Source organism: Alligator mississippiensis, chromosome 3 (genome assembly GCF_030867095.1).
Source record: "Alligator mississippiensis isolate rAllMis1 chromosome 3, rAllMis1, whole genome shotgun sequence".
Lineage (NCBI taxonomy): Eukaryota > Metazoa > Chordata > Crocodylia > Alligatoridae > Alligator > Alligator mississippiensis.
Genome location: NC_081826.1, coordinates 301,927,261 through 301,951,509, shown reverse-complemented (window position 1 = coordinate 301,951,509; position 24,249 = coordinate 301,927,261).

The following is a 24,249-nucleotide window of genomic DNA, read 5'->3' as shown; positions in this document are numbered from 1 at the left end:
AAATCTATGAATCTATAGACATCTATGAACATTAGACTTCAGATCATGGCACTGAATTCATTGGTGCTTAAACAAGAACCATCTGTTTTCTGAAAAGAGTATTTATTGACCACAGCAAACTGCAACTTCAAGCCCCCAACCATGAACAAAACAAAGCTTCCCCCAAGCTGAGACATGGCCCAGTAAGATGCAGTGACAACACACAAAACTTTGTCTGACTGAAAATGCAATAGAAGAAGCCACAAAGACAACAGGAAGCCACAAAGACAACAGGAAGCCTCACATAGCTCTGATGTCATTCTGAGGGCAGATCATCTCCTTGCAGCCAGGGGTTCAGAGAGTCCTTATGTGGGATGCGCAGGTCATCTTAGGTGTTGGAGTGGAGATCCCACAGGCCTCCTCTCTGCTTGGGCCTTTATAGGTGAATCTGCACCTCCTTCTCCCCCTTGGGTGCTTGGAGCCTAGTCCCATATAGCACGGCCCACACCTATAGCACAATCCAACTCTCATGCACTCAGTGTCTGCCTCTTCTCAGGCACTCCAGTCTCACCTCTGACAGGTTCTGCTTTAAAATGGAAATGTAGTTGAGTGAGCTGGATCTAACCCAGGAGGCCTGATATAAAGCTGGAAAGAATCCAGGTGGCCTCTAGCAGTGACCGGCCTGTACAAAGGCATCAGAGGCAGGACCAAAAGCATTAGGTGCAGGGCCCAGAGGTGATTGCGCTTCTCTGCTCAGCACTGGTTCTGCCTCAGCTACAGCATTGTGTGCAGCTCTGGGCTCCACATTTTACAAAGGACCAGGAGAATCAGGGCATCCGAGAGCAGTGGGGCTGGAAGGGACCCACAGCTAGTCCAGCCCCTGCCAGCCTTGTCCAAACCATCCCAGATAAATCCATAATATAACCTATAAGACTAATTAACCTCTAAATAACCTACACAGGGAAAGTAGGGGAACCATGGCAGCCAATATCCTGCTTCTATGAAATGTTGTCAGTATATACTCAAGAGATCCTAGGTGTCATCTGGGATTATCGGTGTCATCATTGCTGTTGGCCTCATTGGGTGTTATTGATGTGTTGTCCTTGTTGAAGTTTTAGGAGCCATGGTGTCGACAAGTGACAGCCAGGAGATGCAACACCAACCTTGTCTAAAAGAATGAACACAGACTTAGTTTGGTCTTAACGATTCTGCCAGGTTCATTGTCTACAAGCATGGGCCTAGCACAGATTCACAGAAGTTTAGGGCTGGAAGTAACCCCATGAGATCCTCGGGTCCAGTCCCCCAGCTCTGGGCAGGAAAGACTGTATGGGTCAAATAACCCCAGCAACATGTGTATCCAGTCTCCTTTTGAAGATCTCCAGGGTAGGTGCCTGCACCACCTGTGCTGGGAGTCTGTCCCAGAGTCTGGTGACATGAAACATGAATATTTTTTTTTCCTTCTATCCAGTCTGAAACCTTCTTCTAGGAATTTATGGCCATTGCTCCTGGTTTTCCCCTAGGACACTTTGGTGAGTAGTTGTCCATCTAGCCCCTGATGCTCTCCCCTGATATAGTTGTAAGCTGTGTTTTTGAACTAACAAGTACATCAGACCAGGACATTTGTACCTGTGCCGAGGTAGTTGGCACAACACCATGCAGGGTCCCATTGGACACTACAATGTTTTCCTGCTTCCCTATTCTCCTTTCCTACACTGATCTAAACAAAGGGTGTATTGCATTCACCAGCATTCACTGGAGCGGCCTTATTGGCCGAGTCAGCCCAGAGTGGCCTGATTGGCATGTAGTGAGCATGTTTGTTATTGCCCTGAAATAGAATAGTTTTTGGATAACATACTGTTAGGTTAACAATAACTTGGATTATTAAGAAGTATTAGCTTTGCAGCTGAATACAAGGCATGACCTGTGGCCAAGCAATGCCACTGACCACAAGGCAGAAAGATAGCTAAGCCTTTGCTTGTGTCAAGTAATCATTTTAATTGTGTTAAGCATTTTCTGAGTAAAATGCAGCAAGTGAATCTGTGTCTGTGTGCTGTAAAATCAGCTACAGCAAGGAACAAGATAAGACAAAGAAGCCATTGTTCTAAGTACAGTGATTGTGTCCTTAAGAAGTATCTGCCACTGCAAGGTCTTGCTAAGGTATCATAATGTTACTGTTACTTAACTTTTAGCTTTTAAAACGTGCTAGTTCAGCTTAATTGGAAATATGCTGTTGTGAAGATTTGTGAAGCACCGCCCAAGTGTTGCTTTTGATAACCCTGTAGTCTTGCCTTGTTGTAAAAAGTATAAAAGATCGCCCCACCCTTTAGGGGGGACCATTTTGCCTTTTTGCTGGCTTAATGGTCATTGCTCGAGCAAATATACTGCAGTAAACTTTACTCATGTTGTCTAGTTCCTATGCAGCTAGACAATGAACCCCAGGGAGCTTTCTCCCACCACAGCGGCTGGGCCAGTGCAGGTAATTCAAACCGGAGCCCATAAAAGCCACTGTTTGATTAAGCCCCTGGCAGTTGGGGCCTGAGTCCAGAGTGGGCACATGTGTGCCACCAGGACACATGTGCCTCCTGTACTCACCGGCAGCAGTGGCGGCAGAGGCAGAGGCAGTGGCAGCGGATCTTCTGAAGGTGAGTGGGGCAGAGAAGCCGGCACAGCTGTAGAGGATCCAGAGGGGAAGCCCTCCAGGTCCCTTTTAACTGAGCCGGCAGGGAGCTGTGCTCCCGAGCCACGTGCAGAGTGTGCAAACAGGCACACTTTATAAGGGCACACCGATATTTGCACTGGCGTTTGCACTAGGCAGGTGCACAGGAGTAAGCCAGGAGGGAGTCTTCAGCAGGGAAGAGAGGAAGGCTCGGAGATCCACGGGCATGGTAAGGAAGCGGCAAGCTGCTGCTAGGGACCCTGCACCGGCGGCATCACCTGCCCTGGGCTCCTCTGAGGTCTCCACTCAGAGTCCAGAGGTGGGCAAAATGTGGTCCAGGGGCCAGATGCAGCCCACCAGGCCATTTTATCTGGCCCACAGGGCTCCTAAAAAATTTAGAAAATGAGTATTAATCTGCCCTGGGCTTCCTGTCATGTGGCCCTCGATGGCTTGCCAAAACTCAGTAACCGGCCCTCTGCCCAAAATAATTGCTCACCCCGACCCAGACAGAGCCCATGGTGGGGTCAGCAGCACCCAGCCCCCCTGTCTGTGGGGGCTGCCTAGCAGGGGCCCTGTGATGGGGGTGGGAGAGGGGTCTGGGGGCTCCCTTGCCTGTCCCTCTTGTAACCATCTATGGGCCTTGGAGGAACAGGTGAGGGAGCTCTAGGCCAAAGTGAGCAGGCTGTGGGGGATCAGGGCTGCAGAGGACAAAACTGATGGTTATTTCCATTCTCTGCAGGGTCAGAAATCAAGTGAAGAGGCCCCCCAGGTAGGATGCACTGCAGAGGCATGGCAGAAGGTACCCACCAGAACAAGGCCTGCCCAGGCTAGTGCAGTGTCAGCTGCCCAGGTACAGCTGGGGAGCAGATACGAGGTCCTGGCAGCCTTGGGGGTGGGGGCTGATGTGGATGCCTCTGGAGGAGACGGAGCCACTCCAGGCAATGCATGGACTGAGCAAGGACAGAGCACCAAGAAGAGGAAATGCAGAGTCCTCATCATTGGAGATTCCATCCTGAGGGGAACAGAGGGACCATCTGTTGTCCCAATCCCATGGCACACGAGGTCTGCTGCCTGCCTGGGGCCCAGGTTCAGGATGTCACAGAGACGATCCTGGACCTCATACAACCCTTTGACCAGTGCCCCATGGTCCTGATACACGTGGGAATGAATGATGAGGAGGCTGGATAGACATTTGACTGGGGTCATATGACCCCAGCATCCATTCCTGCCTGGGGCAGTGGGTCGGACTTGATGATCTGTTTAGGTCCCTTCCAACCCTAGCTACTATGTTACTATGATACTATGATTCCACCTGTATCTTAAATGTCTCAAACCACCCTGAGCCAGGGGCTTGTTTCATATTCTGACCTAGACATTCCTGTTCTAGTCTCATCATCCTGGGTACCAGACTAACCAACCTTGTCATCAGTTGCAGAGGGTCCTCACATTGGAGGATGATCACTCGCATGGATCAAGTGAAGGGATGTAAATGAATCCATGAATGGCTAAAAAAGTTGATTCGAGAGCCACAGACACTCTGGCATGCATCTGGCATGCATCTGGTATGCCAAACTCTCTGTCATGCACATGGCAGTGAAAGGGAGTGTAAGGCCATGGATTTCTTGGTCTTGTTTCCTTTTCTCCCTTTTCTGTCATTTTTATGCCTCAAGGGTGAGACAGCTTTCCTCCGTGTTTATTAAGGACCTGGATGTGCGCACGGAGCTGCTGGAGCCAGGCTGCAGGGGACATGAAATCATGTAGGACTGTGACCAGGCTGGTGGAGGGGAGGAGAGTCCAGAAAGACCCTGACAATTGGATAGCTAGGTGGGAGGCAGTGCAGGGCAGTGCAGTGCAGACCAGCGGAGCAGACAGATAAGAGGGCAGGAGCTGCAACCTGCAGAGCTGGAGCCCACTTGGACAGGTGGCCATGGGCAGACATCTGCCAGCCCTACGTCACCACTGTCCTGAACTCACTGCTGGGGAAAGAGGGGGACCCTGAGGCCCCTCCACCCTGGTGTGTTCTGGGGGCAGGTCAGAGATGCTGTCGTGTCTGACTGCTCCAGGCCTATGGAGTATGGAATCTATCTGGGGTCCCAGGAACATCTGGTAATGCCCTTGCTAGACCCTGTCTGACAGATGGTTCAGGGAGCAGGTGTTACTGAGTCCTTGGAGCTGGGAGGGGATTGCTCTGGTGCAGGTGGGATCTGGTCCTTGGAGCCACGAGCTGAAGGGAAGAGGCAGGGTGAGTGGGGAAGGTAGAGTGAGCCCTAGCACCAGCCCCATGTGTGCAGGGTGCAGGATCCAGCCTACAAGGTGGGTAGTGAACATGAGCCCCTGGAGCTGCGATGCTGTGGACATGTGCTCTTCTACTCATGGGACCCTCATGCCTTCATGCCCTGGGGTCAGTCCCTGTGGTTCCCTTGGGGCGGCAGGCCAGGTTCTTGCAGACCCAGCCATGTTTCTCATAGGAAAAGCCTCCTCTCTGTATTCTTGTCCTTTTCATTGTTCCAAAAGTACCACGGGGTGTCTTGCTCCCAGGCCTGCATTGACACGGGCTGCATCAGGACCCCAGGCTGTCCCAGCACCACATGGCCCTGCCCACCTGGCTCCAGCCTCAGTGTCAGCCAGTCTGACACTGCACCAGGGCCCAAGCCAGAGCACCCATTGCAGCCTGTGCTGCAGTGGGCTGACAGGGAGCTCCCCACAACCCGGTGCTTGTGCTTGGGCAGGTGCACAAATTTTCAAGGAAGGAGCTCAGTACTGTCGGGGCCGAGCGGCGGTCCGAGGCTATGGCCAGTAGCCTGAACCACCAGGTGGGGTTTTTCCATGATGGAATAGAGTTAGGCACAGAAGCGTATTGGTTTTCTTAAAGAAGGCTTTACTTAGACTGCCGACGGTTGCAGCGCAGGAAGGAAACTTGCTTGAGTTACAGTTGCACACAAACAAACACAAGTGAGATCTCTTCCAAACCACACCAAACTGAGATGAGTCGTTGAAGCACGACTTCACTAACGCTTAACATGGGGGATACGTCATATTTCCACTATGACAGGGAGTGGCTAGAAGCTGATCAGGCCCCTATATCCTCCTCCAAGGCATACACACGGAGTTTGCTAGGCTCCACAGAGCGCTTAGAGTTCTCCATGAGATGGTTGCGGAGTCCTCCAACTTGGGTGGAAACTGCTCTGACCTTTTATACGGCTGGTGAGCCAATTGCCAGCCGTCTCGTAGGAATAATTTAGAACTGGCCAATAGTGGGACACTAATTTGCATACAAATGGCGGGAACTCTTTTGCACTGGGGATGTCTCTCTGCAGCTGAGAAATCCACCGTGAAAAGAAAGCTCCATGTGGCGGGAAAATTCCAATGTGCCGAGGCACTAAAAATCATTGAGTTATGACAAGTACGACCTTACAAACTGCAGGGTGCCATCCTCCCACTGCCACTGGCATGTGTGTGACTTTGAGTCCTATCTCAAACTCAATCCAATCCAGTACAGGGCATCCATGTGGAAAAGAAAGTTCTGCAGAGGTCACAACAGCTTTGAACCGGTGTCAGGGCAGGGAGACCCAATGCCTGGGTACAACACCCAGAGGGTCCCCAGGTGCTGGGGCCATTCCTTGGGATTGGGAACTGGCAGGAGAACGGCTGTCGGCTGCTCCAACAGTCTCCAAGGCCTCTGAGCTGTCAGGAGATTTCCAGCATTTCTTCCTCTGCTCCAGCCTGTTTCTTCCCCTCAACTGCTCCAGACAGTGCCTCAGTGCTGCCCTCCATCAGCCAGGATCTTCCCAGTCCCTCTACCCTGCAGCAGGATGGAGTCACTGGCTCCTTCAGCATGGGCCTTTCTGACCCTCACTGTGCCTCCTCCCTGCTCTCAGCCCTGCCTGTCCTGCCCCTGCCAGGCATCGCCTTCCCACTGCCCCAGGCTGTACAGCCCTGTGCTGTGCCTGCATGGTGTCATGGGAGAAAATTCCCTGGAGTCTGTTGTCTAGCCATATAGGAACCAGGCAACACGAGTAAAGAGTTAACTGCAGTTTATTTGCTCAAGTAAAGACCATAAACCAGCAAAGAGGCAAAATGGCTCCAACTTAAGGGTGGGGCTGTCTTTTCATAGATTCATAGATTCATAGATGTTAGGGTCGGAAGGGACCTCAATAGATCATCAAGTCCGACCCCCTGCATAAGCAGGAAAGAGTACTGGGTCTAAATGACCCCAGCTAGATACTCATCTAACCTCCTCTTGAAGACCCCCAGGGTAGGGGAGAGCACCACCTCCCTTGGGAGCCCGTTCCAGACCTTGGCCACTCGAACTGTGAAGAAGTTCTTCCTAATGTCCAGTCTAAATCTGCTCTCTGCTAGCTTGTGGCCATTGTTTCTTGTAACCCCCGGGGGCGCCTTGGTGAATAAATCCTCACCAATTCCCTTCTGTGCCCCCGTGATGAACTTATAGGCAGCCACAAGGTCGCCTCTCAACCTTCTCTTGCGGAGGCTGAAAAGGTCCAGTTTCTCTAGTCTCTCCTCGTAGGGCTTGGTCTGCAGGCCCTTGACCATACGAGTTGCCCTTCGCTGTACCCTCTCCAGGTTATCCGCATCCTTCTTGAAGTGTGGCGCCCAGAATTGCACGCAGTACTCCAACTGCGGTCTGACCAACGCCCTATAGAGGGGAAGTATCACCTCCCTGGACCTATTTGTCATGCATCCAGGGACAAATACCTTTCTAACAAAGAAAAAAATCGTTTATACCTTTCTAACAAAGAAAACTACAAGGTCATTAAATATGCAATACTTATGGTGATCATCTCCTTATATGGTGAATTACAAATTGTCATAGTAACATTACATTTATCTATTATAGCTGGTACTTTTCCAAAGGCAGAAATTAAGTAACGGTTACATGTTATCTTTTACATTCTAATCTGTTCTCTGTTCTCAGTGGTGTCAGTTTTTACTCCCTTCTATGGGCCCCTCTAATCTTATCTCGCTCCACGCTGTAACTGGTCCTCAGTACAAAGACCTAGACAGATTTCGTTCATTGTCTTTTCTCTCAGAAAATGGTTGACACAGTTAAAACAATTACTTAACATAAGCAAATGTCTGGCTTAGCTATCATTTTGCCTTGTGGTCAGCAGCATTGCTAGGCCACAGGTCATGCCTTGTATTCAGCTGCAAAGCTAATACTTCTCAATAATCTAAATTATTGTTAACCTAGCAGTATGCTATCAAAAAAACTATTTTATTTCAGGGTAGTAACAAACTTGCTCATCACAATGGTCCTCTGGTCCCAGTTGTGGAGGATGAGGAGCCGGGAGGATTTTCCTTCACATTCACATTTGTGTTGCTCCCAAGTCTTCTTCTCCTTGGAGAGGAATAGGAACTTTCCACGGTGCAGCACCCAGGTCTCCGGACAGCCACTCAATCCTGTGCCCCACCCTGTGCCCTGGCTCTCAGGTCTCCCTCCCACCCAAGGGGTCCCGGGCCCTGGTCTGCACTGGTTGAGACTGGCCCAGGTGCAGGACCTGGGTAGGCCTGGCTCTGAGCTCAAGGCTGTGCTCTAAGCCTGTACCTGTGTAATACCGGGAGCCCCCACCCTGCCCAATGCTCCCAGCAGCTGCCAACCCAGCATCCCCCTCACACACATGCTGCCAGTAGCCTAGGTGGGGTGCCCAGGTGTCTGGGAATTGCTGCATCCCTCGAGTTGTGCCTGATCCCTGCCAGGCATCTGCTCCATTGCCCCACAGCAAGGGTCCTGATCCCTCCATCGCACTGGCCTAATACATGGGGCTGAGCACTGCCCTGAACTTCCTGCCCTGCCCATGGGGCCATGGCCCATGCCATCCCCCCAGCCCTGCCCTGCAAAGGGCTACCTGTGACCTGGAAAGGCTGAGTACTGGTCTGGATGCTGGCAGCAGCATCCAGCTGCTGCTGCAGTTTCTGGTCCTGCTGCTGTGCACGTTCCAGCTCCTCCCTGGTCTCCTGCAGCTCTGCCCAGATGCAGTTCCTCTCCTGCTGCATCCTCATCAAGTCTGACTGGGCCTGTGCCAACTGATCCTGGGCCAACGCCAGTACTGCGCCCGCCTGCTCAAGCTGCTGCCCCTTCACCATATGGTCATGGGACACCTGATGCAGCTGTTGCCGCTGTTGCCAATGTATGCGCATGATGGCTTCAGCTCCTGAGGCAGCACCTGGCATCCCTGGCTGAGCGCAGTTGCCATGGCAGGAGCAGCACCCACCACCCTCCGTGCTCATATCTCCACCCATGCCCCGGTGCCATGGGAAGGTAAAGCTGGTGGCAGCCTCCTAAGGCAGTGCCAGGGCACAGATATGAACACGGACACAAGAACATGGCTGCCCTGTGTCCCCAATGATGCACCCACCCCTGCCCATTACCCCTGTCCACCGAGTCCCTGCCGGGCCAGGGGAGCCCTACTCACAGCAGACCCCCAGGGCGATGGTGGTTGCCAGCAGGGCCGGGGCAGGGGATGTGCGCTCCACTGGGACTCTGCAAGAAACCAGGCACCATGGGACCATCCTCTGCAGATGCAGCCCCCATGGCCCTCAGACCACTGGCCTTCACCACAGTTGGGGCACCCAAACATGACCAAATGTGGGGGTATAGCCCTGTCCTTGGCTGCAGCAGCCACAGCCCTGCCATCCCACCACAGACAGGCCTGGCAGTCAATGGCCAGGGATGTTGGGGTCCAAGAGAATCCCGGAGACTCTACTGGCACAGCCCAGGCCTGGGACACCTCCCACCCCAACACTGGTAACAAGCAGTTCTGCAATGGCAGGAAGGGATTGGGGAGGTTCTTCCCCCCGCACCCTCCCCAGACCTCCCTGCCTCCACTGCAGCCTCAGGCTGAGCCTGAGCACAGGGGCGAGACCGTCTAGCCCTGACCCTGAGGGGATGGTCCCATCCAGAGCATTGGCTCAGTCCCATCCCCAACCCCTGTCTGGGCTGCAGGGAAGGTGGCAGCATCACACACAGGAAGCTGCTGTCTATGGACAAGTGAGTGACCGTGTCTGAACAGGCAAATGTGCATGATTCCTCTGGCTGCACTTATGGCCACACAGCCTAACCCCTCTCTGCAGCCAGCACCCAGTGTCTCTGAGGGCTGCAAAGGAAACCCTGATGCTTGCAGCAACCAGTGATGAGGAAACACTCCTTCCTGGCCCATGTGGCCACCAGCAAAGCCACTGATCTTGGGGCAACCACATACCTCTGCTCTGCTCTGCAGCCTGGGCACAAGCAGAGCCACCCCTCAGCCCTGGGGCAGGACAGCCCCTCCATCAACTGTCCCTCCATCATCTGCTGTCAGCCCCTGCAGTCCTGTTTTACCCCTGAGCCAGCTGTGCACCCCTGGGGGCTCTCTGAATCCCTGCTGGGGAGCCCTGGGCAGGGCAGGGGATGCCCTCACACTCACCTCTGTGCTGCTAGGTCCCATGTCCAGCTCCTCACCTACTGAACCCAGCTTGAGGATCTCAGAGGTGTCAATAGCCTCATCTGGGACTGGGGATTGCACACACAGGGGCTGGTCAGAGTGTGGAGATGGGGAAGGGTTGGGTGGAGGATGGGTGCTGGCTCCTACCTTCTTCCTGCACCTGGGGGGTAGTGCTCCATCCTGGGGGGGCCTTAGAGAGCCAGACATCAGTGTAGGTGATGCTCTTGTCCATCCTGGCAGTGTTGCAAAGGGCAGCTCTGGAACTGCTGGGGACAAAGCACATCACAGCAGGAGGAAAGCATCGGCCAGAAGCAGAAGTGGTCTTGACCACAGGTGGGGTGGCCAAGCTCAGCCAGTTGTGGGGCCACAGCCCTGCCATTAGCTCCAGCAGCCACAGCCCTGCACTCCTCAGGCAGGTCCCCAGGACTCGCAGGGGAGCTCTGGGGGACCAAGAACATCTCGGATGGCATGTAGAGTACGCCCAGGCCCAGGCCAGCAGCCCCTGTCTGTCCCAGGCTGAGAAATATCCTGTGTCACCAGGGCACACACTGCAACAACGGGGTCTCCTGGGCTGTGTCTGTGCTCTGGGCTCCATTGCTGAACTGCGGGGGGGGGGAGGACCCTCCCAGATGCAGGACCTGACCCCATCACCACTCACAGGTGCCTGGTTATGGGGCAGCTTCCCCCACACAGTTCCCCTCTGCTCTCCACGCTCCACACCCACTCACACTGGGGTCACAGATCTGTGTGTGCAGTGACTTGAGACTCAATTTCTGCAGCAGGGCTGGAGCATCATGGTCACCGCAATGGTTGAAAAACTGAACGAGATTTCCTGGGACAGGCAGAGTGTGAAATCCCACACAGCCTGAGATTTGGGGGGGGGAGCATGGGACCAGTTTCTTCTGCTTCCAATTTTGCTTCTCAGGTTTCATCGGTCCCAGGGGAAAAGAGTCCCGAGTTCCAGCTAAGACGTTTCTATATACCTGGCCTGACAGCACACATGCTTTTCCAGTCTGGACTTTATAATATTGAACTAAAACCATATAAAATAAAACACATATTTTTTTGCAAAAATATTTGTTTCTATACATATACATCTCTCTCTCTCTCTCTCTCTCTCTCTCTCTCTCTATATATATATATAACTGTACATCTACCAAACTGTTATGTGACCATTGTGTTTCATCTTGCAGACCAAAAGCACACGGTAATAGTTAAACTATTTTAGTGCTGTTACAATATGCCACAACGCACTTTCCAACACAACATGGTTTGTACATTTGGTCTGGGTTACGGAGGGACCATCTCTGAGTCCCCTAGAAGTTGCCCCAGTTCAGACTTGGGGCAGGGTGAGCCCACAGCCCCTTGGGCATGGACAAGCAGCTCCAACAGCTTCCCAGGCTATGGGAAATTGGACAATCGGTCATGTATCTTAGTCTCACCTCAAAGGCACATGTCCTGTAGTCCAAATGTTCAGGCCATTAATTATCATTAATCAACTGAGCCCGGCTGTGGTTCAAATTGATAAAGGGGCATCTGGGAAGTGGGCACCTTTGTCCCAAATGAAACTGTTTAAAGGGGCAGGATAGATCTAACCCTGAGTCTAGCCTTTTTTAATAAGATAACTTTCACTGTCAAGACAGCGTCTCAGTGGCCCAGCTCGGATAATGAAAGAATAAACCACCTACCACCTGACCCTTAAGGAATAGAGCAACCAATCTTCTTATTCCCCCCAGCCACCCTTCTTGACTAGCAGGAAGGAACGGTTCTTAGCTGTTGGTAGATATGCATCAGACGGACTGATCAGTGCGCACTCCGATGTTGAGGCAGAAAAAGGTCAGAAAAATCCTCAATTTATGATGGCCACCCTCCTGCAGGGAACTGCTCCACCATTTCTGTATAGAAGAGAAGCACCCCAAGAATGGCACTGCTGTGTGCACTGCCACTGCACATGTCAGCATTGCACAGTTGTCAATATGGAGAACAAACCACTGCAAGGAGTTTTCCTTGGCAGGTTTGTGTGTGTTTGTTTTCTTTTGCAGAAACCACGGTGTAATCTCCATCCAGGAGCAAAGGGGACTCATAGACTACGAGGCCTCACTACCATCAGCAGTGTCTGTCTCACCCAAACCACTGCTTTTCCATTACAGCAAAATTGTCTGGTCTGCTTTGTGTTGTCCTGTTATATGCTTTGTGTTTCTTTGTTTGGTTCATTTTAAGTTGTTAAAAGTTTAAATGTATACAAATATCATAAAAATATGATAAAAAAATCATTGTAATACCTCCTCTAAAAATTGAAGCTTTCTGTGGATCCCAGACAGGAACAATTCCATTCTTTTGCACTGGAAAGGTGTTCTGATATTTGAAACAAGGGCAGCAATTAATATAAATGTTTTTAATTTAACTTGATTAGGAAAATGATATTTATTAAAGGTTGTGTGTGTTTTGTGTATTCTTTTTTCCCTTCCTCTTCTCTAAACCATCAGATAAAATGGGGTTTTTTTTGTTCCTCTCTCAAGGATTTAAATGCTATTTAGAACATCCGTACCACAACATATGCGTAAGAAACTGCATTAACTCATTGTGTTAAAGGAACAAAGAATCTGCAGAGTTAATGTCTCCCTAAACCTGAAACCTCTGTGTCTAAAGAAAAAAAAAAATTGTTAAAAAACAAGTGAGATATGGCTCAGCAACGGTATAATATCATTTGAGTAATCATGACATATTAAAAAATAAGTCTGCCTGTTACATTTAGAAATTTATTTCTAATGACTTGGCCAGCACATGGAAAAAGAATCACCTTGGTAGCACAAATCCCATCCATAAAAATGCAACAAGTTCCATAATAAAATGTCAAACAAAGTCATATTTAATTCAGGATTACTTTAATAAGTGAAGAGATAATTGTACCGCTGTAGCTGTGTAAAGCAACCTTATTATGTTGTTATTTATTTTCTCCTCCCCGGCCCCCAGGTTTTCTCTTGTAATGTCTTTTAACTGCTTAAGTTTTACTTTAACTTCAAAACAGCTGAAGATGTCACACCTCCTTTCTATAAAGCTGAACCGTGGTGTTCAGTAACCAAATGTTACAGTGAGATCACCCTGATGGCCAGTGTCAAGTGTGGGAATAATGCAAGAAGAAGCCCCTTTTTGCCTTCCCCAATACCATGAAGCCCCCCTCCACATAGGAAAGGGTTCTTGCACTGGCTTGCACTGCCAGCCCCTCCTTGGGGTATTTCTCTTTCTTCTGCCTTTTCCTCCTTCCTCCCCTCTCTCCTTTCTTTTCATTATAAGGATAATGATGTGAAGTTATTTAGGTATTCTATAAAATTGATGCTTTGTGAAATCACGTTCGATAAGGGTGTACATAAATATAGTACAGTATTGTACTTTCCCTTCACTGTATTTGGTGTTCTATCTGTTTTATGCACCATGGCATTTCACCTGTTATATTTCATATTTTATGCTTTCAACCTTGTAACAAATGTATTTTATTTTTTTTTTTTAGAAGTAAGTTGTACCCTGTAACAATAGTAACAAGGGCAGAAATCACCATCTTTATGTATCGGGCCACTCTCTGTATGAATGGGAGTGAGTGAGTGATTGCCTAACACTAGCTAACTACAGTAAAGAGATAATGAGCAAGGATTAAAACTTAGGAAACTGGAGACTAACAAGAGGGAAGGATCAATATCAAGCTGGGAACTCCCTGAAACTTCATTGCTGAAGGAACAGAAACCCTGGTTTGAGTTAATCAACACGGGAGACGGGCTCTTGGGACTGAATACCTCCCAATCGGCCACTTTCAGAACCCGGACAACACCAAAAACTAAATTAATCATAATCAACAATGGACTCTAAACTTCTCGTACCAATGGACGTGACCCCGGGGGCTGACAGCCATCCCCTGGCAGCTGCCCAGGGGATGCCCTATAAGGGTCAAGGATCCCTGGATTAGGCAAATCTGAAAACTGGGGAGAGCACAGAAGTCTGCCAGAGGAGGATAGGAGGCAGTGAAGAGTGACCCTTGGTGGCACCCTCTTGACCTGACCAGCACCCTACCCATCCAGCCAGAAGGACCAGTCAGCAACACACTACTGGAAACAACACCGCTTGGAGAAAACCTCGACTGGCCCTCGATGGCAGACTCCAACCATAGGATAGGTATGCCTGACACGGGTGCTTTATTGCAGCTGCTACATGTGTGCATCTGTGTGTATGTGTGTTTGTGTGTGTGTGCGTGTGTGCGTACTTGAGAGACAGTACCCCTTATAATTTGCGGGTTTGATTTATGGCTGTTGACCCTATCAAGACTGCACATTCTGTATAATAAACCAGAATTTTAAGGATTCTGGGAGTTGGTCCCAGAGTCACAGCTCTTCCCCAGCCCCTCTGCTGACTCCTGCCCCAGGGAGCTCCAGCCTTTGTCTTCCCAGGGACCTACAGCCCAGCAGAAACAGATCATGGGGTGACAGGGACCTTTGTCCCTTGGCTGAGCAGGGCTCAAGGTACCAGGGCACAGATGCAATGACAGGGTCTCCTGGGCTGTGTCAGTGCCCTCCCTGCAGGGTCCTCCTGTGTAGGGAGACTACCTCTTGACAGTGGAAAAGAGGGACACATATCATCCCCTCTACCCGCATAGGAAACATGGCTGGAGCAAAGCTGAGTGGGGGGAGGAGGGGGAGGGGGGCAGGGGAGGATGCAGGCTGCCTGCTGTGGGGCTCAGGGCTTCCCACCCAGCTGCCCTCCCCACCACCCCCAGCTGAGCTGCCCATGGTTTCAACCCACATTCCTGCCCCAGCCCCAGGCCCTTCCCTAACTGTGACCCCAGCCCCACTCCCAGCTCACTGAGTCTGTCTCAATCTTCTCACTGACCACATCATCTTTGCCCCCTGGCCTGCCATAGACTAACCTGCAGGCAGCTGGGGGAGCTGTTCTCCATGGGACCCTGGGGGTGCATTCTGGGGCACATACATGTGTACAGGCATACACACATGCCGCCTCCTGTGTCCTGTTCCCACTGTAGCAGAAAGTCCCCTTTTCCTCTTGCCTGCATTTGCTCTCCCTTCTTTAGATATGTTTCTCTTTTTCTACCTTTTCTTCCTTCCTCTCTCTTTCACTTGAAGATAAGGAATTGTGTTTTAAAATTTGTATGTGTGCATTTTGTAACTCCCCTTGTATTTAGGTATTTTTATCTATTTGTGTGCCATGGCATTTGTAGCTTATATTTTATACTCCTCACCTTTCAACTTTCAACTAAATGTGTTTCGTTTCATAAGTAAGTTTTTCATTGTAACAATGTTAACAAGGGCAGGAATCAAACTGCCCTTCCCTGTATCATGCTGGCCCCTGAAAGAGCGAGTGAATCAGTGATTGACTGTGTAACGTGATTGAATGTGTAACATAGTAGCAGACAGCTATTATTACCTGGAAGCTGCGGATCAACCAACAGAAGAACCCAATAGAAGACAATGTAACAACCGGGACATCTCTAAACGTCACTGATCAAGGGCTAGAAGCCCTGGCCTGAGTTAATCAATGCCAGAGACCAACTTTTGGGCTGAATATCTCCAGATCGACCACTCCCAGAGCCCTATTCTAAATTCATCAACGGACTCCCAAACCTGCACGTACATGCGGACGACCCCTGGGGCTGACAGATGCCATCCAGTAGCCACTGAGGGTCAATGACCCCTGGATTGGGCAAACCTGAAAACTGGGGAGTCACCAAAGTCTGCCAAGAACAGATAAAAGGCAGCAAAAAGTGACCCAGTGGCACCCTCTTGATCTCCACCTCGACCAGACCTGTCCAGCCAGAAGGACCAGCTGGCGACCCCCTTCTGGAGGATAACACCACGCTGAAAGAAGCCTCAACGACAGACTCCAGCACTTGTAGGTTAGGTATACCTGACTCTGTAGCCTACTACTGTGTGTGTGTATGTGTGTGCATGTGTACGTGTGTGTGTGTGGGGGGACCAGCCCCAAGGTTTATGATTACAGTGTTTCAATCCGCCTAATAAACTAGAATTTTAAGGATCCCGAGTTGGACATTTGTAGCCAACACCACCAACCTCAAGCTAGCTACAAATATCAAGGACAATAAAAAGTCCTTTTTTAGATATGTGGGGAGCCAGAGGAAAAGCAAGGGCAACATTGGACCCCTGCTAAACCAGATGGGACAACTGACAACTGATGCCCAGGAAAAAGCAAATTTGCTAAGTGGGTACTTTGCATCAGTTTTTCGCCAGTCCCATGGGACACTCCTTCTCACTGTGGGTCAGGGAGGCCCGGGTGAGGGAGATCCCTTAGCCTCCATTGAAGCTGACCTCATGAAGGAACACCTTGACAGGCTGTACATCTTCAGGTCAGCTGACCCTGACAGTTTACACCCCAGGGTACTCAAGGAGCTGGCGAGCAACATAGCCCAGCCCCTGGCACAGATCTTTGAGAACTCCTGGCGCTCTGGTGAAGTGTCCGATGATTGGAAAAAGGCCAATGTGGTGCCTATCTTCAAGAAAGGGAGGAAAGTAGATCTGGCAAACTATAGGCCCATCAGCCTGACCTCTATCCTGGGGAAGGTTTTGGAAAAGGTTATTAAAGAGGCCATCCTTAACAGACTAGCTGACATTAATATCCGGATGGATAGCCAGCATGGGTTTGTTGCAGGTAGGTCTTGCTTGACCAATCTCATTTCCTTTTACGACCAGTGACCTATCACCTGGACAAAGGGGAAGAGATTGATGTCATATATCTTGACTTTAAAAAAGCCATTAATCTGTTAACCCGTAATCACCTCTTGGCAAAACTGGCTAACTGCAGCCTTGACCTCACCACAGTCCACTGGCTGGGGAGTTGGCTCCGTGGTAGGACCCAAAGGGTGGTGGTTGATGGAAGTCAATTGTCATGGTGCACGGTGACCAGTGGGGTCCCTCAAGGTTCTGTCCTAGGTCCTATACTTTTAACATCTTCATCAATGATGTGGACATTGGTGTCAGAAGTGGACTGGCCAAGTTCGCTGACAACACCAAACTCTGGGGTAAAGCGTCCACACCTGAGGACAGGAGGGCAATCCAGGCAGGCCTTTACAGACACAGGGAATGTACGGATGAGAACCTGATGGTGTTTAACATCGAAAAATTCAAAGTTCTCCACCTTGAGAGGAAAAACCTGCAGCATGCTTATAGGCTCGGCAGTGCTACACTGGTTAGCACTACAGATGAAAGGGACTTGGGGGTCATGAATGACCACAAGATGAACATGAGCCTTCAATGTGATGCTGCAGCTAGTAAAGTGAGCAAAACGCTGGCTTGAAACCATAGATGCTTCTCAAGCAAATCCCAGGATGTCATCCTCCCATTCTCCCCTTGTACCCAACCTCATAGCTGAAAGTGCTGGGTTTCCCCCAGGGATCTTTAGCAGTCCACTTTGGACAAACACAACAAAAGGTGAGCTCACCCATCCAAAGCTCTGCATCCTCTGACATCTAATCCCTGCCATGCCTCAGTTCCAGGGGCTTTTTTAAGGACTCCACTTGATGTTCTTCTCCAGTCTGGGACCACCTCCATCACATGACTGGGGCTCGCACTCTCTGACAAGGCAATAATTGGGCCTGCACTAACCCGTCAGACGCCCAGCATTATCTCCAGAGAGGCTTTCTGGGAACTGGGAACTTTACCACACCAACAAGCATCTCCATCACTTGGTCCTGGACAGACCGGCTCCTCTGGCAGGGTCTGAAGTGGGAAATGGCCCCGGTCTGGCTGGCAGAGCCCCCACAGGGAACCACAGTCCAGGAGGATCCCAGATATGCTGGAGGTAAGCAACGGGATATGACTGGGACTCCCTTCTCCCTCTCCCCAGGTGCTCTGTGACATAAGGCAAAAAGAAGTCATCAGTGTGATGAAGTCATCGGAAAAGCTAACTGCACTTTATCGTGCATCAGCAGATGCATGACAAACAGAGCCAAGGAGGTGATACTTCCCCTCTACCGGGCGCTGGTCAAACCACAGTTGGAGTACTGCATGCAGTTTTGGGTGCTGCACTTCAAGAGGGATGTGGATAATATGGAGAAGGTCCAGAGAAGTGACACTCATATGGTTAAGGGCTTGCAGGCCAAGCCCTACTAGGAGAGACTGGGGCACCTGGACATCTTCAGCTTCTGCAAGAGAAGGTTGAGAGGCGACCTTGTGGCTGCCTATAAGTTCATCACGGGGGCACCCCTGGGGGTTACAAGAAATAATGACCATAAGCTAGCAGACAGCAGATTAGACTGGGCATTAGAAGGAACTTCTTCACAGTTGGAGTGGCCAAGGTCTCGACTGGGCTCCCAAGGGAGGTGGTGCTCTCCCCTACCCTGGGGGTCTTCAAGAGGAGGTTGGATGGGCATCTGGCTGGGGTCATCTGAACCCAGCACTCTTTCCTGCCTATGCAGGGGTCCCTTCCGACCCTAACATCTATGAATCTATGAAAGAAAACCCAGGTCCCTGTGCATGACACTGGGATAACAGTTGAGTGTGTGACAAGGAATCTGGGACAAATGCTGTCCAGAATCATGCAGCCTGGGACTGGGATTACTGTTCACATTTCTCAGGACTGTTACACCTAAGTAGGGATGGACTGTCATTCTACATGTGACACAGGACACTGGGCAACAGAGACCTGTGCTCTGACACAGCACATGGTAGCTCTGATGCTCTTGTGTCTGCTAGGCCATACTCAGTGTGAGAATACCTATGCATGGTTCACAAGATAAACCCAGCAACCTCCAACAGGAATCCAGATGCCACAAACATCTTGCCCTATGGGGGTCCCAGGTCTTTGCAACACAAGATTTTCTCTAGTTCTCTGCAGTCAAGAAATAAGGGGAAGTGCAGAGCTGGCATTTTCAGAGGGGGCTAGAGCCCAGAACTGGTGAGAACCACTGTTTCAGCCCATGTTGCTCTAAGTTACTCATGAGAATGGCATGTTGGTCTACCCTAGAGACCTACCGCTGTTCAGCTAGAAGAGACTTCCAGGGGTCACCTTCAGTTTCAGTCCTGCCTCAGCTAGGTGCAGCCCCATTGAAATCAGCCCAGACAAACTCTTTGTCCAACCTCTGAGCAGTATGACACCATCACCCCTGTCCCTGCTTCCAGGAACGCAGGGGGCCACAGAGGCCAATGTCCTGCTGTGCTAAAGGGGGTTAATACACACCCAAGAGACCCAAGGCAGAGGCCATGCCACCACTGCAAAGGAAGGTCAAATCCCCGAATTCCAACCAGTCTGAACAGGGCGGGAATCTATTCCTGCCCTCAATGCAGTGTTGGTCTGAGCACCAGCAGGGATCCTACTCCAGTCCCTTGCTGTTCTAACAGCAAAGAAGCTCTTTTGGAGACCCAAACTGCCCCCACCCCATCATCTTTGCTACAACTTCCAGCCATTGCTGTGTGCTGTGCTCTAAGCAGAGATGGGTGGAAAACTGCTTTCCCTCTTCTTTGTGACAGCTCTTCAGACAATTGGGCACTTGTACACATGGTGGGGGTTTGATCCCCAGGGTTTTATTCTATGCCCCTAAATTGAAATAGTGGGGTATAGAATAAAACCCTGGGTCAATTTTATACATAACAGGTTTTACGCTTCATTAAATTAAATAGGTTTATAACAATGGAAATAGTTTATCTTTCATCACTGTTTGCACATAACAATGTTCACAGTGAATTAAACCTGGTGTGCAGTTCCTTGTGAATTCCAGCAGGGATCAACTGCAGTCCTCTGCCTTTCCTTAGATCTGGGTTCTGGGGAGTTGGTTTGATGACATGAACCTTTTCCAAACTCAGTGCCGTTGACCGAGACCCAGGTGCCAGTTGTGGCAGAAATGCCAACGTTTGTGTCCCTGTCCAGAGATCTGTCTCTGCCACCATGAGAGGCTGATGTTGAATTCCTCAGGGAGAGGGATCTTACTCCCTTGTCTGCATGACAAAAGCCTGGTGCCTCGAAGGCGGATGCTCTGGTCATCTGGGGAGGGGGAGAGAAAAGCCCCGCCCACCAGCCCAGGTAGCCAGTGATGCTTTTTTAGATGGCAGCTTCGATTGGACTGGGCTGCTGAGGTCAGAAAGGTTATTTAAAGGCCCAGTCTAGGAATAAGGAAGCCATTAGCCATGCGGGAATTGAGGTGAATCTGAAACTAGGAGTGTAGCTTCACCATCTGAAACTGGCTCTCTCCTCATAACCGCATGCTCAAAGAGTGCCCTGCCTCCAGAGGAAAACTCCAACCACCTATGTATGATGCGTGTGAGTAAGCTGCTCGAGATCTGATTAGCTATTTAGCTTACAGACACTCAGATGCGAGATCAAAAGGCTACCTCAGCCACCCTGGTTTGCTCTATGGGATCCCTCTGATATTCCTATGATACTGCTTGTGGCGAGCCAGTAGGGGGCGCTCCTGCGTGGAGCCGCCCACCTCCCTGCGCCTGACCACCTTCCAGTCTCCGAGTGCCTCCCTGGGGTGCCTCCTGTCTGACAGACCCCTTCCCTGGAGCACACCCGCTAGCCTGGGGTCCCGCTGCCACCATCCAAAGCTCTGGACTCACTTCTGGCTCTGCGCACCTTGGAGAACACAGGCCTGATTGTCCAATGGGTCCTAGACCCAATACAGGCACTTGGGGCACTTCCCCAAGTCAGAGGCTTATTAGGAAAGCCTCCCTTAGTCCGCAGACCTAAGGGCCCTCCTCGGCATAATTTAGACCCAACCTTCAATAAGTCTCCCACACCGGTAACAAAGGAGACTTTATTGATTACAGGGGGTAGGGCGGAAACAGGGTAAAAGGTAGAGCAGTATCATAGAAATATTACAGGAATATCAGAGGAATCCCATAGAGCAAACCAGGGTGGCTGAGGTAGCCGTTTAAACACGCATCTGAGTTACTGAAGCTAAATATCTCATCAGATCTCGAGTAGCTTACTCACTCGCATCGTCCAGAGGTGGTTGGAGTTTCCTCTGGGGGCAGGAAACTCTTGGAGCATGCGGTGATGAGGAGAGAGCCAGTTTCAGATTCACCTGGATGACCGCATAGCTAACGGCTGACTGCCCTTCTTCTTGGACCAAGCCCTTAAATAACCTCTCTGACCTCAGCAGCCCGGTCCAATCGAAGCTGCCAATACTGGCCACAAGCCGACCAATCTCCCCAGCATCCCTGGCTATCTGGGCCCGCGCAGGGCCGGGTCTTTCCCCCCTCTCCAGGTGACCAGAGCATCGCCTCCCAGGTGCCAGGCTTTTGTCATGCAGACAAGGTGGGGGATCCGCGCCCTGAGGGATTCAACACCAGCCTCTCAGGCTGGCAGAGACAGGTCTCTGGAGAGGGGCACCCACGGTGGCATTTCTGCCACACTGCTCTACCTTTTACCCTGTTTCCGCCCTACCCCTGTAATCAATAAAGTTCTCCTTTGTGACCAGTGTGGGAGACTTATTGAGGGGTGGATCTAAATTATGCCGAGGAGGCCCCTTACGTCTGTGGACTAAGGGAGACTTTCCTATTAAGCCCCTGACTTGGGGAAGTGGCCCAAGTGCCTGTATTGGGTCTAGTACCCAGTGGACGATCAGGCCTGTGTTCTCCAAGGTGCGCAGAGCCAGAAGTGAGTTCAGAGCCTTGGATGGTGACAGCGGGAACCCTAGGCTAGCGGGTGTGCTCCAGGGAAGGGGTCAGCCAGACGGGAGGCACCCCAGGGAGGCACTCAGAGTCTGGAGGGTGGGTGGGCGCAGGGAAGTGGGAGACTCAAGGCAGGAGTGTCCCCTACTGGCCCGCCACACCAGTGACCCCTGCCTCACCCTTCCCTGCCCCCCACCACCAAGCATACTCATGCCTGCCCCATCCCTGGCATTTGCACAGAGTGAAGGGTTGGTGTAACCTGGTCAAAGTACATTTGTATGGCCAGGCCACAATACAGGGCTCATGTTTTACCTGCACACAGTTTAGGCTCTGTTGCGGGAGGAAAGTATGGACCAAAAAGACAAAGCTTGCAAAATGGCACCAGCATGTCTGCTGCAGAAACCTTTTGCACCAAAATAAGGTTGTATGGCAGGGTGAGTTTTATGTAGGCAGGCAGACAGGCAGGCAAGCCCTTCTTGGTGGTTTTTGCAGAAGGCTTCTTATGCGGGCATCTCATTCTCAAAGAACAGAGTTATTCTCCACATTTCTTCCTTCCTGTTCTCAGCTCTGATTGATATGCCGTTGCTGCCTTCACCACCACTGAAAAAACACAGACCACGTATGGAGCCTGTGAATGATGCCCAGACAGATAGGAGAGTCAGCACCATCAATACCTGTGCAGAGTAGTTGCCGGAGATAGCAAGACAGACACGTCTAGTCTGTTGCCTAAGGGCTGGCTGGCCAACGAGGCATTCATGACAGGAGGTATTCACAAGAAAGGGAGAGAAGGGCAGTTCACCTTGCAAACATAGAAAAACAGAAATGGAGAATTGCTTATATACAGTGATAGTAGCTGAGTATTGCTAATTATTGTTCATTGCCTGTATGCTGAGTTAATCACAAACAATGCCTATGGTTACTGCTGTCTTGTGAAAAATCTTCTTGTTACATATTGCCTGAGGTTCACAAAGGTGAAGAGTACTGCATCTTGATAATGGTTACCTTGAATTATGTGTAATGATTGATTGCTAATTTATGCATGTTGGGTTTAATGGATCATTCCTTGCTAATGATGTGCACCCTCATGCACCTACCCGTGCAGCAGGAAGTCAGTGCAGAACGTGACAGAAGTGATAAGTTTGCTACTGAAGGGGTGTGCCCTAGCACATGATACCATGTTTGTGCTAATTTGCACTGCTCCTTAAAATTACAGTTGCCTTCCAGGGACCCCCTGCACAGTGGATGCACGCTTCCAGACCAACACCTCCCCCGGAATGTGATGCTGCCAGACTGAGAAGTAGATATTGAAATCTTCCACAGAGGAGTTTCTGGTGTATCTTGAAGACCGTAGTGGGAAAGCCAAGAAGGTGGTCATGGGAGCCTGGGGCCAAACCTATCTTCTTTCTTGCAATGCAGAACAATAAGACATGCAAAATAATGCTGCCATATTTTACTATTCTTTTGGTTGTGGCAAATGAAAGGTTATAATAAATGCAGGTTCTTTCAGATGTGATGTGCCTATGGTTGCTGTTTTCTTGTAAACAAAGTCTTGTAATGAACCTCATTGAACACTGCCTGAGGTTCTTGCTTCTTGGAAATGGTTACCTTCAAAATTCTGTAGTGGGTGGCTTGTTCTTTATGTAAGTTTGGGTGAATATATCAGTAATGGTTAATTAAGTAAAATAAAACTATCTGTCTCTTTTTCTTTTAACATGGGCAGCAATGTGGGTCATCATCAGGCAGGGTCCTAGGCTTTTTGTTCCTGTGTTTTCTGTCTGAAACAGCAGGGAAGCTTGTTTAACTTGCAGTACTGGAAGAACCAGTAAATCCCCAAGCTGAAATAAGGGGCAACAGCATAGTATGGCACATTGTGGGGAGGAGAGCTGTTGGTTGGTTTCTACGGGTTGGGAGTGATGGGCACCGCCAAGGCCAGGGGTGCCTAGGCCATGAGTTAGGGCAAGCAGGATGAGGTGAGACTGTGTGATCATGAACAGCGTGGCAGGGCAAGGGACCATAGTGGTTATGGGCTGACCACACTCAGTGCAAGGAACAGTGCTAGGAGTGAGTGGGCACCAGTTGGTATAAAGGCATCTCAGCTGCTGTCATGAGTCTGCCTGGGGTGAAGGTGTGTGGGGGAATTGGTGACCTTGTGCAATCACGAATGGTGCGGCATCCAGCACAAAAAAGAAAGGCAGCTGAGGTCTGCAGTCACTCCTTGCTGTGACAAGCCATGCCTCATGTGATAACTGTGCTGTTCTCATTAAGGGCTGCCAGCTGTCATGGGCCTGGCTGTGGGGTGATCTTGTGCAGTCGTGGATGGTGCAACAGCTGACACAAGAAAAAGAAAAGCAGCAGCTATGGGTTGTGTTCACTCAGGGGCAGGGGCAGATAATGTGGTGATGGTGCCGTTGTCACCCTGGCTAGGGCAGGGCCAGGGCATGAGTGGTGAGGGCGGGGGTGTCCAGGAAGAAGAATGAACATTGTTTCATGGTGGGCTGGCTGGACCTGAGCATCTGGAGTGCAAATCACCTAGCATCCAAGGAAGTACATT